We start from the raw sequence: 12,120 nt of genomic DNA, 5'->3' as shown, positions 1-12,120 counted from the left end.
ATTCCTTTAACATTTTGGTCAAACATTCTCTCATCTGCGTCTGTTAGGTTTTCGTTAAGAAATCCATCCAGCAGAACCCGAACAAGCAGGCACTCTGAGTTGTCATGCTCACGTTTAAGTCACGGTGTCAGCCTCCATGCTGTCCATTCTGCAGCCAGACCCTTCTTTGCAGCTCACAAATCCACCCTGCACCCATGGGAGGGGCGCCGGCCCGTGTCCCAGGCCCACAATGGTCCCACTCACAGCGCCAGCAGATGCTCTCAATTGTTCAGGGTCAGAGGGTTACTGAGCTCACCTTCAAACATCAGGGTCTCTGCGGTCACCCAGGAGGGACTTCCAGAAATGCCTGGAACCCAGTCAGTTTCAATTAGCTAAAAGGCAGGGCTGGGGCTGGGGCGGGGGCTGGGAGAGAGTTTTTCTGTGGGAGAGGGGGCCCAGCCTGGGCTGCCCCAGGACACAGGCCACTAGAGGTGGGGGGAACCCTGGCCCCGGGGTCAGTGGGGCCGCCAGGTGATCAGTAACACCCCCCTTCACAGCCAATTCCATCCATCAGAAGCTATGCTGCATTAGTCCAGACAGAGAAAGGACAAACACTGCCCCATGCCGCTTAGCTGGGGTCCTGGGAATAGGCAGATCCATAGAGGCAGAAAGTGGAATAGAGGTCACCATGGGCGGGGGGAGAAGGGCTGGCAAGTTAGTGTTTAAAGAGCAGGGAGTTTATGATTAGGAGGATGAAAAAATTGGGTACTTAGTGGTGATGGTCACACAGCACCGTGAGTGCACTAGCGCCCCCTGCTGTACGCTCAGCAATGGTGACGACAACAAACATCATGTGCAGGGTCTCATACTGCATTCTTCAATGGAAAAAGAAAAAAACAACCAAAGCAAAAAATCCAATAGTAGGGTTGGAAGATAAAACAGTGAAAAGTCTCCCAGAAAGCAGAATAAAAAGGACAGAAATGGAAAATAGGAGTGAGTTTTTTAGAATTAAGATTCCATCCAGGGGGTTCCATATCCGACTGGTGGGAACTGTGATGGGGAGAGAGAGGAAGGAAGTGTTATATAAGAGAAATGACACCGGGTGAGAGGGGCCACTGAGGGCACAGCCCAGGGAACAAGGAAAGGCCCACATGGGGGAACAAATTACCCCCGAACTCAGCAGATCACAACAGTGTACACCCGTCGCAGATCCTCCGAGTCAGGAATCTGGGTGCAGCTGCTGATGTCCCTTGCTGGAGGTCACCTTCAGTTCCATGCAAACGTCTCCAACACTGAAGTGTGTTTAATGAAAGTCAGCAGGAGACAGAGTCAGATAACAAGGTGCAGTGACCCTCTAGGACCCTGTTCATGAAAGGGACATTCCTGCTCAGTGGCTGCATTCTGTTCAGAAGGAAGGTCCTCCAGGAGAGGGGTGATGCAAGGGCAGGAAGTGGAACCATCAGTGCCACGCTAGCAGCTGCTCGTCCCACTGGATGAGTCGGCATATGTTTCAGGGCACTAGGGATCAGAGGGTTTCAGACTTGCCGAGAAAAGTAACGGGCTTGGACGTCGGTGGCGTCCGGATTCTCAGTAGCAACATTGGGAGCTGGAGGACCATGGGGCCAGGCTGTATGTGGGTGCCACTTAGGTGTTTCAAAATCATAAAAATGTGAGGGCTCCCCAGACAGGTGGTGGAACTGGTGAGAAATAAGGCAATTGTCACTCGAGAATTTATGGTTACTTTCAGAAAGGACGTTTTGGTCAAGGAGCAGCTGATTCCTTAACCTGGGTGGTGGGCATGTCGTCATGGGTTTGTCATTGCCTTTTGATCTTTACCTACCTGACAGCCCAGGGGAGGGCACTCAGGTCAGTTGAGAGGTGAACAAGGGGCCCAAAGTGTCCACGGGTGGAAGAGGAAAGCATCGCTGAGGGACCATCGCCAGGTCTTCCAGGGGGAGATGAGGAAGGGGGATTGCAGAAATCGGGGCATTGTGCAGAGGAGTCTTAGCCAGCCCTTCTGTCTGGCCTGAAGGAGTCCATCCATCTTCCTTCCATCTTCTGGTCCTAGTGCTGGAGATCCCACCCAAGGCCTGTAGGGGGCAGCAAGTCTGCCAGCTCACCAGCGTCCCGGTGTCTCAGCTCTCTGGTCAATTCTGTCTGTCATGGTCAGTTCGGATGAAATTGTTCATGTATTTGAATACTTAAAAAAAATAAAGTATTGTTGCTCACAGATTAAATGAGTGTTTTAGTATTTATTTTATCTTAGCGCGCTTCTTTTGACAAGCTCATTTTAGAAACCTGAGATAACCACAGGAGCGTTACAAATCATCCAGAATGGTTACACAGAGAGAGAGCAGCATGATTTGCATTTGGGGGCATAATTCTAATCGGGTTTCAGACACAGTGGAGTGGAATTGTACATTTGTGATCTGACTCGCTTTCATCTGCTGTATGTAGGCATCTTTTTGAGTCAAGCATCCCAGAAGGCCATCGCTTCCAATGGCGCAGCACACGCTGTTTCATAGTTCAGTGCCGCACCAGCATCGTCGGGGGCGGGGGCGGGGGCGAGTCCCAGCTCTCTCCTGGGCCGCTCAGCCGAGCACTCACAAGTGCCGTCTGGCCTTGTCCAGACTGCCCAGCTGTGTTGTGTGGGACATTTGAGTGTTGTTTATCCGTGGTGGGGGCTATAGTTCTGAGGCTGTTGGTCTCCAGGAGAATTCCACATCATAAGAAGGCTGGGTCTCTTTGGGGCATGGGCGATAAAGAGAAACAGGTTTTCCTAGAGACTGGTGAGGTTCAGCTGGCCTTCGAAGAGAAGGTGCTTGGGGGCTGTAGGGGAGTTCATGGTCCCCCCAGGTACATCCACATGGAACTTGGACCCCCCAGAACCTGTGACTGTGACCTTATTTGGAAAAGGGTCTTTGCAGACGTAAGTGAAGGACCTTGAGATGAGGGCATCCTGAGTTGTTCAGGTGGGCCCTAAATCCAATGACAAATGTCCTTGTGAGAAAAAGGCAAGGGGAGATTTTGAGACAGGGAAGAGAAGCCCACGTGAAGATAGAGGCAGGGATTATTGGGGTGATGTGGCCATAAGCCCAGAAAGGCTGGGAGCCCCCAGAAGCTGGAAGAGGCAGGAAGGACCCTCCCCTAGAGCCTCCAGAGGGAGCGCAGCCCTGCCGACACTTTGACTTCAGACGTCCACCCTCAAGAGCTGGGAGGGAATAGGCTTCTGCTGTTGAAAACAACAGAAGCTTTGTGGCCGTGGCCCTGGGAAACTCAGAGGCTCCAGTCAGAGACACGAGAGGATTCCACGGGAAAAAGGCTGCTGTGGCTTTGGTTCCAGGGACCACCCCTGCTTGCTAGATTGACCTCCCACTGCACAGATTGTGGGTGGGGCTGTTCATTTGGCCTAAGATTTCTTTTTTATTTTAAAGAATTTATTTATTTATTTATTTATTTTTAGGGAGAGGGGAAGGGAGGAAGAAAGAAGGAGAGAAACATTGACATGTGAGAGAGACATTGATTGGCTGCCTGTTGTACATCCCCACACGGGGACCTGTCCCGCAACCCAAGCATGTGCCCTTGGCAGGGAATCAAACCAGCAACCTTTCCATTTGCACGACGCCCAACCCACCGAGCAACACCAGCCAGAGCAAGCCTAAGGTTGTTCAGTGAGTTTGGATGAGAAGTGGCTTTCGAACTCCTCCCAGGCTGCCTCAGTTACAGGCAGGAGCTCTGCCGGCACATGCAGGTACCAGGGTGATCTGGGGAAGAAAAGACCCGACGCGAGAGAGAATGCCTTGATATGGACGGTCTGAGCGGGATCGGTCCACCATCAGAACAAGGTAGAAGGAATGATATGGAGCCGGACCATGTCACCTCCCATAAACTCAGGTGCTGGCACCTCTGGAGCGCCTGCCAGGACCAGGGGACTAGGATAGACACGTTCCCTGAGGAGTGACTGTGAAGGCGGGTGGGGGTGAGGGACAGCAGAGCGAGAGGCTGTGCTGCAGGGGGCCGTGGGGTAAACGGCGCCCTCTGCCTGGACTGCACATCCATCCCCTACAAACAGGGACAGGGACAACCACTTGGCTTCTATGCCCAAGTGCCCAGTTTGTTTTTGTTTTCTTTTCCATTGAAGAATGCAGTATGAGACCCTGCACATGATGTTTGTTGTCGTCACCATTGCTGAGCGTACAGCAGGGGGCGCTAGTGCACTCACGGTGCTGTGTGACCATCACCACTAAGTACCCAATTTTTCATCCTCCTAATCATAAACTCCCTGCTCTTTAAACACTAACTTGCCAGCCCTTCTCCCCCCGCCCATGGTGACCTCTATTCCACTTTCTGCCTCTATGGATCTGCCTATTCCCAGGACCCCAGCTAAGCGGCATGGGGCAGTGTTTGTCCTTTCTCTGTCTGGACTAATGCAGCATAGCTTCTGATGGATGGAATTGGCTGTGAAGGGGGGTGTTACTGATCACCTGGCGGCCCCACTGACCCTGGGGCCAGGGTTCCCCCCACCTCTAGTGGCCTGTGTCCTGGGGCAGCCCAGGCTGGGCCCCCTCTCCCACAGAAAAACTCTCTCCCAGCCCCCGCCCCAGCCCCAGCCCTGCCTTTTAGCTAATTGAAACTGACTGGGTTCCAGGCATTTCTGGAAGTCCCTCCTGGGTGACCGCAGAGACCCTGATGTTTGAAGGTGAGCTCAGTAACCCTCTGACCCTGAACAATTGAGAGCATCTGCTGGCGCTGTGAGTGGGACCATTGTGGGCCTGGGACACGGGCCGGCGCCCCTCCCATGGGTGCAGGGTGGGTCCGTCCTGTGCATGCAAACACCTGTGTCCAGCTCCTCCCACCCCAAGAGACCCAGACTGACCTTCGTCTTTCCTCCCTTTGTGGTTCCCTGCACCTACATTGCCCCACAACCAAGTGCTGAATTGCAGGACTCTGGTGGGAAACCTCTGGGCAAGAGTCCTTTAGTTTTCCTGCCAGGGCTAGTCCTCCCTCCACCACCCTGCCCCCACCCCCGCCACAGTTTTGCTTTCCGATGTTTTAGTTTTCCCTGATCAACTGTGGTCTGAAAATATTAATGGGAAAAGTAAACAATAAGTTTTCAATTGCATACAGTTCTGAGTAGCATGACGAAACCTTGTACCATCCTGCTCCACCCAGCCTGGGATGCGAATCATCCGTTGGTGTGGCGCCTCCACACTGTATGTGCTCCCTGGCTGGAGTCACTAAGTACCTGCCTCAGTCGTCAGGTCAACCTGCAAATGTCCTGCATATGGGAAGAGGGACTTTGCAGACATGATTATATCAAGGATCTTGAAATGATGGGAAGATTATTTTGCATGTGCAGGTGGGTCCTAAATGTAGTTCCAAGTGTCCTTATGAGAGAGAAGCAGTCGGAGATGCGGCAATGGAAGCAAGAGGCCCGAGTGATGCAGGAAAGAAGGGGACACCAACCAAGGAACTCAGGCGGCCTCAGACACTGGAAAAGGCAAGGACACAGATTTTCCCCTGGGGCCTCCAGGAGGAACCAGCCCTGCTCACACCTCGACTTTAGCCTTGTGGCACTGATGTCAGGTTTCTGGCCTCCAGACCTGAGAGAGAATAAGTCTGTGTTGTTTGGAGCCACCAGGTTTGTGGTCTTATGTTACAGCAGCCACAGGAAACTAATACTGGCTATTTTTGTGAGTTTCTTTCATATCACAATCTAATGTATCTTTCCTTTTTGGCATGTATGGTTCCTTTGCTTTTATTGTTGGTTGCCAGATCTCTGATTGTGCAGAGGTTACTTATTTTCTTGGCGTCAACAAGGCTTCACTGTGGCGCAGCCCGACTTCTAACAGTGTTTCCTCACAGCGTGGTGTGCGAGCGTTCATTAAGCACATTTGGTCTCTCCTCCTCTTCTCGATTGATTAAAAATGACTCATGCGTGTTCTTGATGCAAAGGGCCTGATCCACCCCCAACTCCACGCCCCACTCCCTCCATGACCTTGGCCCAGGACCCTTTCCTAAACAGCTCACTCAGCAGATGCTTGATGATTTCAGAAGGCGGAAGGGTTGCAGGTCACATCCATCAGCTCTCATGACCATGTGGGTTTCCATTTGACTGTCTCCTCAAACACTTCTGCAGTGGGTGAGCTCAACTTACAGACCAAACACGTATTTTCCTGTCAGCTTAGGAAAAGCTGACACTTAGGAAAACCACTTAGGTTTTCCTCGCCTAAGAGTTAGAAGCCTATGGCCTCCGGCCCCCGAGCTGACCTGGTGGGGGGCCAGTGATTCGTGCAGTCACACAGCTGCGTCCGTCCGCACCAGCCTCCCAGAGCTGCCTCGAGGGGCGTGGGGCACGAGGCTGGTAGCAACACCGCTCACGGGTTGGAATCAGGGCGGGGACAGATATGTGGAGTTCCAGGGGGGATTGGGCAGTGGCTGAGCAAAAGTCTTTGCAATTATTCTGCAATTACGGAGCAGAAGATTTCTTGAAGATTTATGAAGACATTTTATGCTTGACAACTTGTGAAATGATAAAGTGTCCGTTGAATACAGAGACAAAAGCCTTTATAAGCTGCCTTCTAAATACCTGTGACCCAGTCTCGGGGGCAGAGGCAAACTGGGGAGAAGTTATCTGGGGTGCGTCCTGGGCTTCATCCTGACCTCTGCCCTGTAAGCCTTCACACCCCGCCCCCCACCGAATGTCTTCTGATCTCGTGTCTCCCTATTTGATGGTGAGACGTCCAGGTGAGTCGTGAGCCCTGGGGACTGAAGACCCCATATCTGACCAAGGTCATGTTCGCAGGGTCTAGTGCAGGCATGAAAGCTTGGACATACATCTGGGGGGGGCACACTTCAGCTCACTACCGAAGCCAACATTTCCTCCCCCAATTTTAACAGCACTTAATTTTTTACTGACATTTCTTTTTATCCTCACCTGAGTACATGCTTATTGATTTTAGAGAGAGGCAAGGGAGGGACAGAGAGAGAGAGAAACCTCATCACCGGTTGTTTGCCTCACACATGGGGCTCCCAGCCCGGGACCAACAGGGGACCGAACCTCCAATTCAGGCTTGCGCGCTAACCAGGAGCCCACCGTGCGACCTTTCGGTTTGCGGACGAAGCTCCAACCAATGGAGCCCCACTGGCCAGGACTGACAAACATTTTTATAACAGTAAATTAATCTCAGTACTATAAAGCAGATCGCTTGTGGCTTGTTAATGGTAAGGACGAGATTTTTTCTTAGAAATCTGATCTTAATAGAAGGATTGTAGATTTAAGCTGGGAGCTCAGCTATACTATTCTGGGGTAACGAACAGTTGGCAGATGGCTTAAAGCAACATGAAATGCAAAGTTTAGTTTGTGCACTAGCACCAGTAGGGGGCTTTAAAAAGTGTTACAGATTAGCACATCAGACTGAAAAACAGTGCCTGGTTTTTCTTTGGGGGTGGTGAGAACATTTAGGTTGGGGCCAGATTCTTTCCCTGGTGCCCAGACCCAAGGCTGCCCTTTCGGGCAAACCCCACCGCCCCCCACAGTGCAGGGAGCTGCCAGCCCTCCCCCCACCAGGAAGGAATGGGCCGTGCAGAGGCTGCTGGGACAGCCTTCCAGGCTGACTGGGCTAAGCCAGTCAGAGGTCAGAGGCAGAGGTCAGGAGAGGCACACCCCAAATAACTTCTCCCCAGTGTGCCTCTGCCCCCGAGACTGGGTCACAGGCATTTAGAAGGGCAGCTTATAAAAGCTTTTGTCTCTGTATTCTGGGGGCAGAAGGGAGGCTTGTTGCTGAGGCTTGAAGGTGAGGCAGGGTGGGGGAGGCCTAAGGTCACAACTCTGCCACTGGGTACCTACTGAGTGTCCTGAGGGCCGGGGATAACAGTTGTCCTTGCTCAGGCTGTTTGTGAGGAAAAAAAAAATAACACAATTCAAACCCAGCGCATGCTGTTCACTCTGGAAAGGCCGACCATTATTATTGTCCATGCTGTCGTTGTTGTTAGTCTTTTTCACGCCAGGGGGCTTTGAGGCCCTTCCCTGTCCTGTGCAGAAACACTGTTGGTTTTCTCCACTGGGTTTGATAAGCTGCAAGAGTGCCTCTGAAGGAACCTCGATGACATCGTGCCGAGGGAGAGGAGCCAGTCCCCAAAGCCCTCATGAGGCACAACTCCATCTGTGTGAAACGTCCAGAGCAGGCAGCTCAGCAGAGGCGGAGAGTGGGTCGCTGCTGGTTGGGGCAGGGCGGGAGGTGACTGCTTATGGGGACGGGTCTCCTTTGGGGATGATGGAAGTGTTCTAGAAATAGGGTATGGTGATGGTTGCAAAACTCCGGTAAATATGCTAAAAACTGTCGACTTGTACATTTTAAGTGGGTGAACTTTACGGGAAGCAAATTTTATCTCAATAAAACTAAAAAAAAAAAGAGTGCCGTGGTAGAGGAAGAAGGGGGCAAGGCCTGAGGTCTGCCCTCCAGAGCTGAAGCCCATTGGAGCTGCCCAAGCGACAAGGGAAGGGCTGGGGTGGAGTGAGCCTGGCTGACTCACAGGGCGGTGGGGGGCCCAGGGTCAGGGAGATGGCGGGGGTGGGGGCGGTCTGGCCTGGGGGGCCAGGAGGGCGAGGAGGCCTAGGAAGGTTTGCACAAAGGAGCAATGAAATGTCTCCTCCTGCAAAGCAGTTTTTGGGAACTGGCCCCTCCCTCTTCTGGGCTGCCCGGTCCCAGCGTCACACCTGGCAAGCTCCCACCTGCACTATGGGAAGAGGTGCCCTATATGGACTATGGACCATGTCCTGGGCCCAGGGCTGGCTTTACGTTGGGTTCCGGTCCCCCTGGTGCCCTGTGATATGAGTCCTACTGTCAGAGGTTTCAGAACTCACCTATGAGAATGGATTTTCTTGAACATTGTGAGTGGCTGAGGGCGAGGCAGCCTGGTCCATCTTTGAGCACATGGTTCACTAGTGGGTGGTGTCCACAGACACCGGATGAGAGAAGGAAAGAAGGAGAAGAGGGACTCACCTTACCTGGGGGCTGCCCACGCTTGTCCACCCTACCTGGAGTTCTGTGTACACCTGCCCACTTCATCTGGAGGCTATCTATACCTGCTCACCTCACTCAAAGATTGTCTGTAGCTGCTCACCTTACCAGGGACTGCCTACACCTGCCCACCTCATCTGGGGGCTGTCTGTACCTGTCTACCTCGCTTGGGGGCTGTCCACCTCACCTAGCTGGATGTGCAGTTGGCCAGGCAGCTGTCCCAGGCTCTGCCCCCTGCAGACACTTTCCCCGCAGGGCCAGGTGAGTCCTCCGTGGGGAGCAGAGAATGGGAGCCCCTTGCAGGACCTCAGTGTGTTTGGAGCTGCTGGCAGCCTCTTCAGTCCTTCTGGCCCAGGGTGGGTCCAGAACAGTCCTGGCACCGAGCTGGCGTCCTCCCCAGGACAAATCGGCTGGTGGAGCCGAGGTGGGCCAGGGCGTTCACTGTGGTGCTTTTTATTTCCAGCCTCTTTGCCCAGAAAGCAAGAGTGGCCCGGGTTTCCATTTGGGGCTGGACGGTCTGGGCCTCCATTTTCTCATCAGTCAAACCTCAGCACTGGCCCGAGTGCTGTCAGAAGCCGGTCCCTGTTCTCATCCCGTGGGGGCCTCTAGTGAATGAATGGTGGGGCCCGGGCGGCAGCCTAAGGGACTGACCTAGAGGTGTCTGACTCCCAGCCCCTCTGGGGCTCTGGTGCTGGTCAGAAAGGCTGCACATGGCACCTCCACCCTCTACCTAGGGCAGACACACATGCACTCATTCTGCCCATGCCGACGGCCCCCAGGTGTGGCTGGCAGGTGCAGACAGCCCCCAGGTGACATGGGCAGGTGTAGACAACCCCCAGGGTGTGGGTGGGTGCATGGCCCTCCAGGTGATGTGGGCTAGTACAGACCACACATTACAGGGACTCATTTAGAGGCATAGCTACCCAGGTGAGGGAGCCCCCTGGTGTGGGGCTTCACAATGACAAAGCCCCAGACCTGAAAGATCCATATGGGAACAGAGCCGATTAGTGCATGGCCTCCCTGGTATTTAATGGGTCATATTTATGCTTAAACTATTTTTTGTCATTTATCTGAGATTCAAATATCATTCTATATTTATTTACTAATTCTGGCAACCCTACACCTAATTCATGCCTTTTCTCTGCTGAAAACGTTGCTACTTCACCCAATGCTTATCTACAGTCTCTGTCTTTTGGGGTCGTACCCGAAGTGGGATAGCTGGGTATGTAGCGACTCCATGTTCCACTTTCTGAGGAACTGCCGGCTGTTTCCACAGCGGCTGCACCATTCTACACCCCTGCGAGTCGTGCACACGAGTCCCAGTTTCTCCTCATCTGCGCCAACACTTATTTTTGTCTATTTTTTTAAAAAAATAGTACCATTGTGGCTTTGGCCAGTGAGGCTTAGTTGGTTGGAGCATCATCCAGTAAATCAAAGTGTTGGAGGTTTGATTCCTAGTCAGGGCACATGCCTGGGTTGCAGGTCTGGTCCCTGGTTGGGGTGTGTACAGGCAATGACTTGATGGGTTTTTTAAAAAAGACTTTATTTATTTATTTTATTTATATTTTATTTATTTATTTTGAAAAATTTTATTTATTTTTAGAGAGGGAAGGGAGGGAGAAAGAGAGACAGAGAAACATCAACATGCGGTTGCCGGGGGCTGTGGCCTACAACCCTGGCATGTGCCCTGATTGGGAATTGAACCCTCAGTGCTTTTGGTTCGCAGCCCGAGCTCAATCCACTGAGCTATGCCAGCCAGGGCTAAGACTTTATTTATTTATTTTTAGAGAGAGGTGAAGGAAAGGAGAAAGAAAGGAAAACATCAATGTGTGGTTGTCTCTCACACACCCGTTACTGGGGACGTGGCCCACAGCCCAGGCATGTGCCTTGACTGGGAATTGAACGAATGACACTTTGGTTTGCAGGCCAGCACTCAATCCACTGAGCCACACCAGCCAGGGCAACCAATCAATGTTTGTTTCTTTCAACAACGTCTTTCCCTCTCTCCTTCTCTCCCTTCCCTTCTCTCAAATCAATGAGCATGTCCTCAGGTGAGGATAAAATAATGATAATAATGATAATAATCCCATTGTGTGGGTGTCGAGTGGCATCTCATGGTGGTTTCAATTTGCATTCCCCTACTGAACAGTGATGTTGGCCATTTCTGTGTCTTCTTCGGAGAAACGTCTGTTCAGAGCCTTTGCCTGTTGTTGAGTTGGGTTATATGCCTTTTGTTGTTGTTCAGTTGTGGGCACTCTTTATGTAACCTGGATATTAAACCAGATATAAGATTTGCAAATATTTTGTCCTATCCTGTGACTTGTCTAAAGTCCTCTTGTTTTGGCCACCCAGTTTACGGTGGTTTGTTACAGGGCACAGGGAATTCATCCTGTGCTCTTCCTCCCACACCCCTAGCCAGACCAGGAACATGTGGATGGCATGTACACGCACAGACACATGTGTGCACATACACAGCAAGACTTCACAGTCCCGGTTGTGGGCAGAGAACGCTTGTGCCTCTCCACGCGCATCAGGGAGAGTGAGGGCAGTCTCGGTCTGGATGTCTCTCCACCTGTAAAGGCGCCCTGGAAGGCTCCTAGGAGACTCCCAGCAGCTTTTGCGCTTTTGTCCCAAGCAACTTTTCCTGCTGGTTGTTGCTCTTTTCTGGACACCTTGAGTCCTGGAGAGGATGTTGAGGTTGGCTTCTTGGACCCTTTGGGTCTGGGTGACACCAAAGGCCCTCTTGCCGTGCTCTTTGCTGAGATCAGGTGAGGCCAGAGGAGGAGGCTCCCTCAGAGCCCACCCTGAGCCCTGGGTCCTGGGTGTGGGCCCACACTGGCTGTGTGCAGAGGCCTCTGCTCTTTCATCGAGCCAGCAGCCCTGGGCCTCACATGCAGGGGCCTAGGGGACACAGGGTGCAGGAAGCCCCCCCTCAGCCACCCTTGCCTGCATCACCTGGCCATGCTCCCTAGGCAGTGGGAGGTGAAAGCCCTGGGGTCTTGTTGAAATCACCTCCCTGCGCTCCTCTCCCAGCTTCTGTCCACTCCCCTCCCACCCCCCTGCACCCCACTCCCTGCTTTGTGGGGATCACACGTGGCACCTCCTTCATCTGTCTGTC

This window comes from Phyllostomus hastatus, unplaced genomic scaffold (genome assembly GCF_019186645.2).
Source record: "Phyllostomus hastatus isolate PE091 unplaced genomic scaffold, TTU_PhHast_1.1 phas_contig_98, whole genome shotgun sequence".
NCBI lineage: Eukaryota > Metazoa > Chordata > Mammalia > Chiroptera > Phyllostomidae > Phyllostomus > Phyllostomus hastatus.
This window is presented reverse-complemented; position numbering follows the sequence as displayed.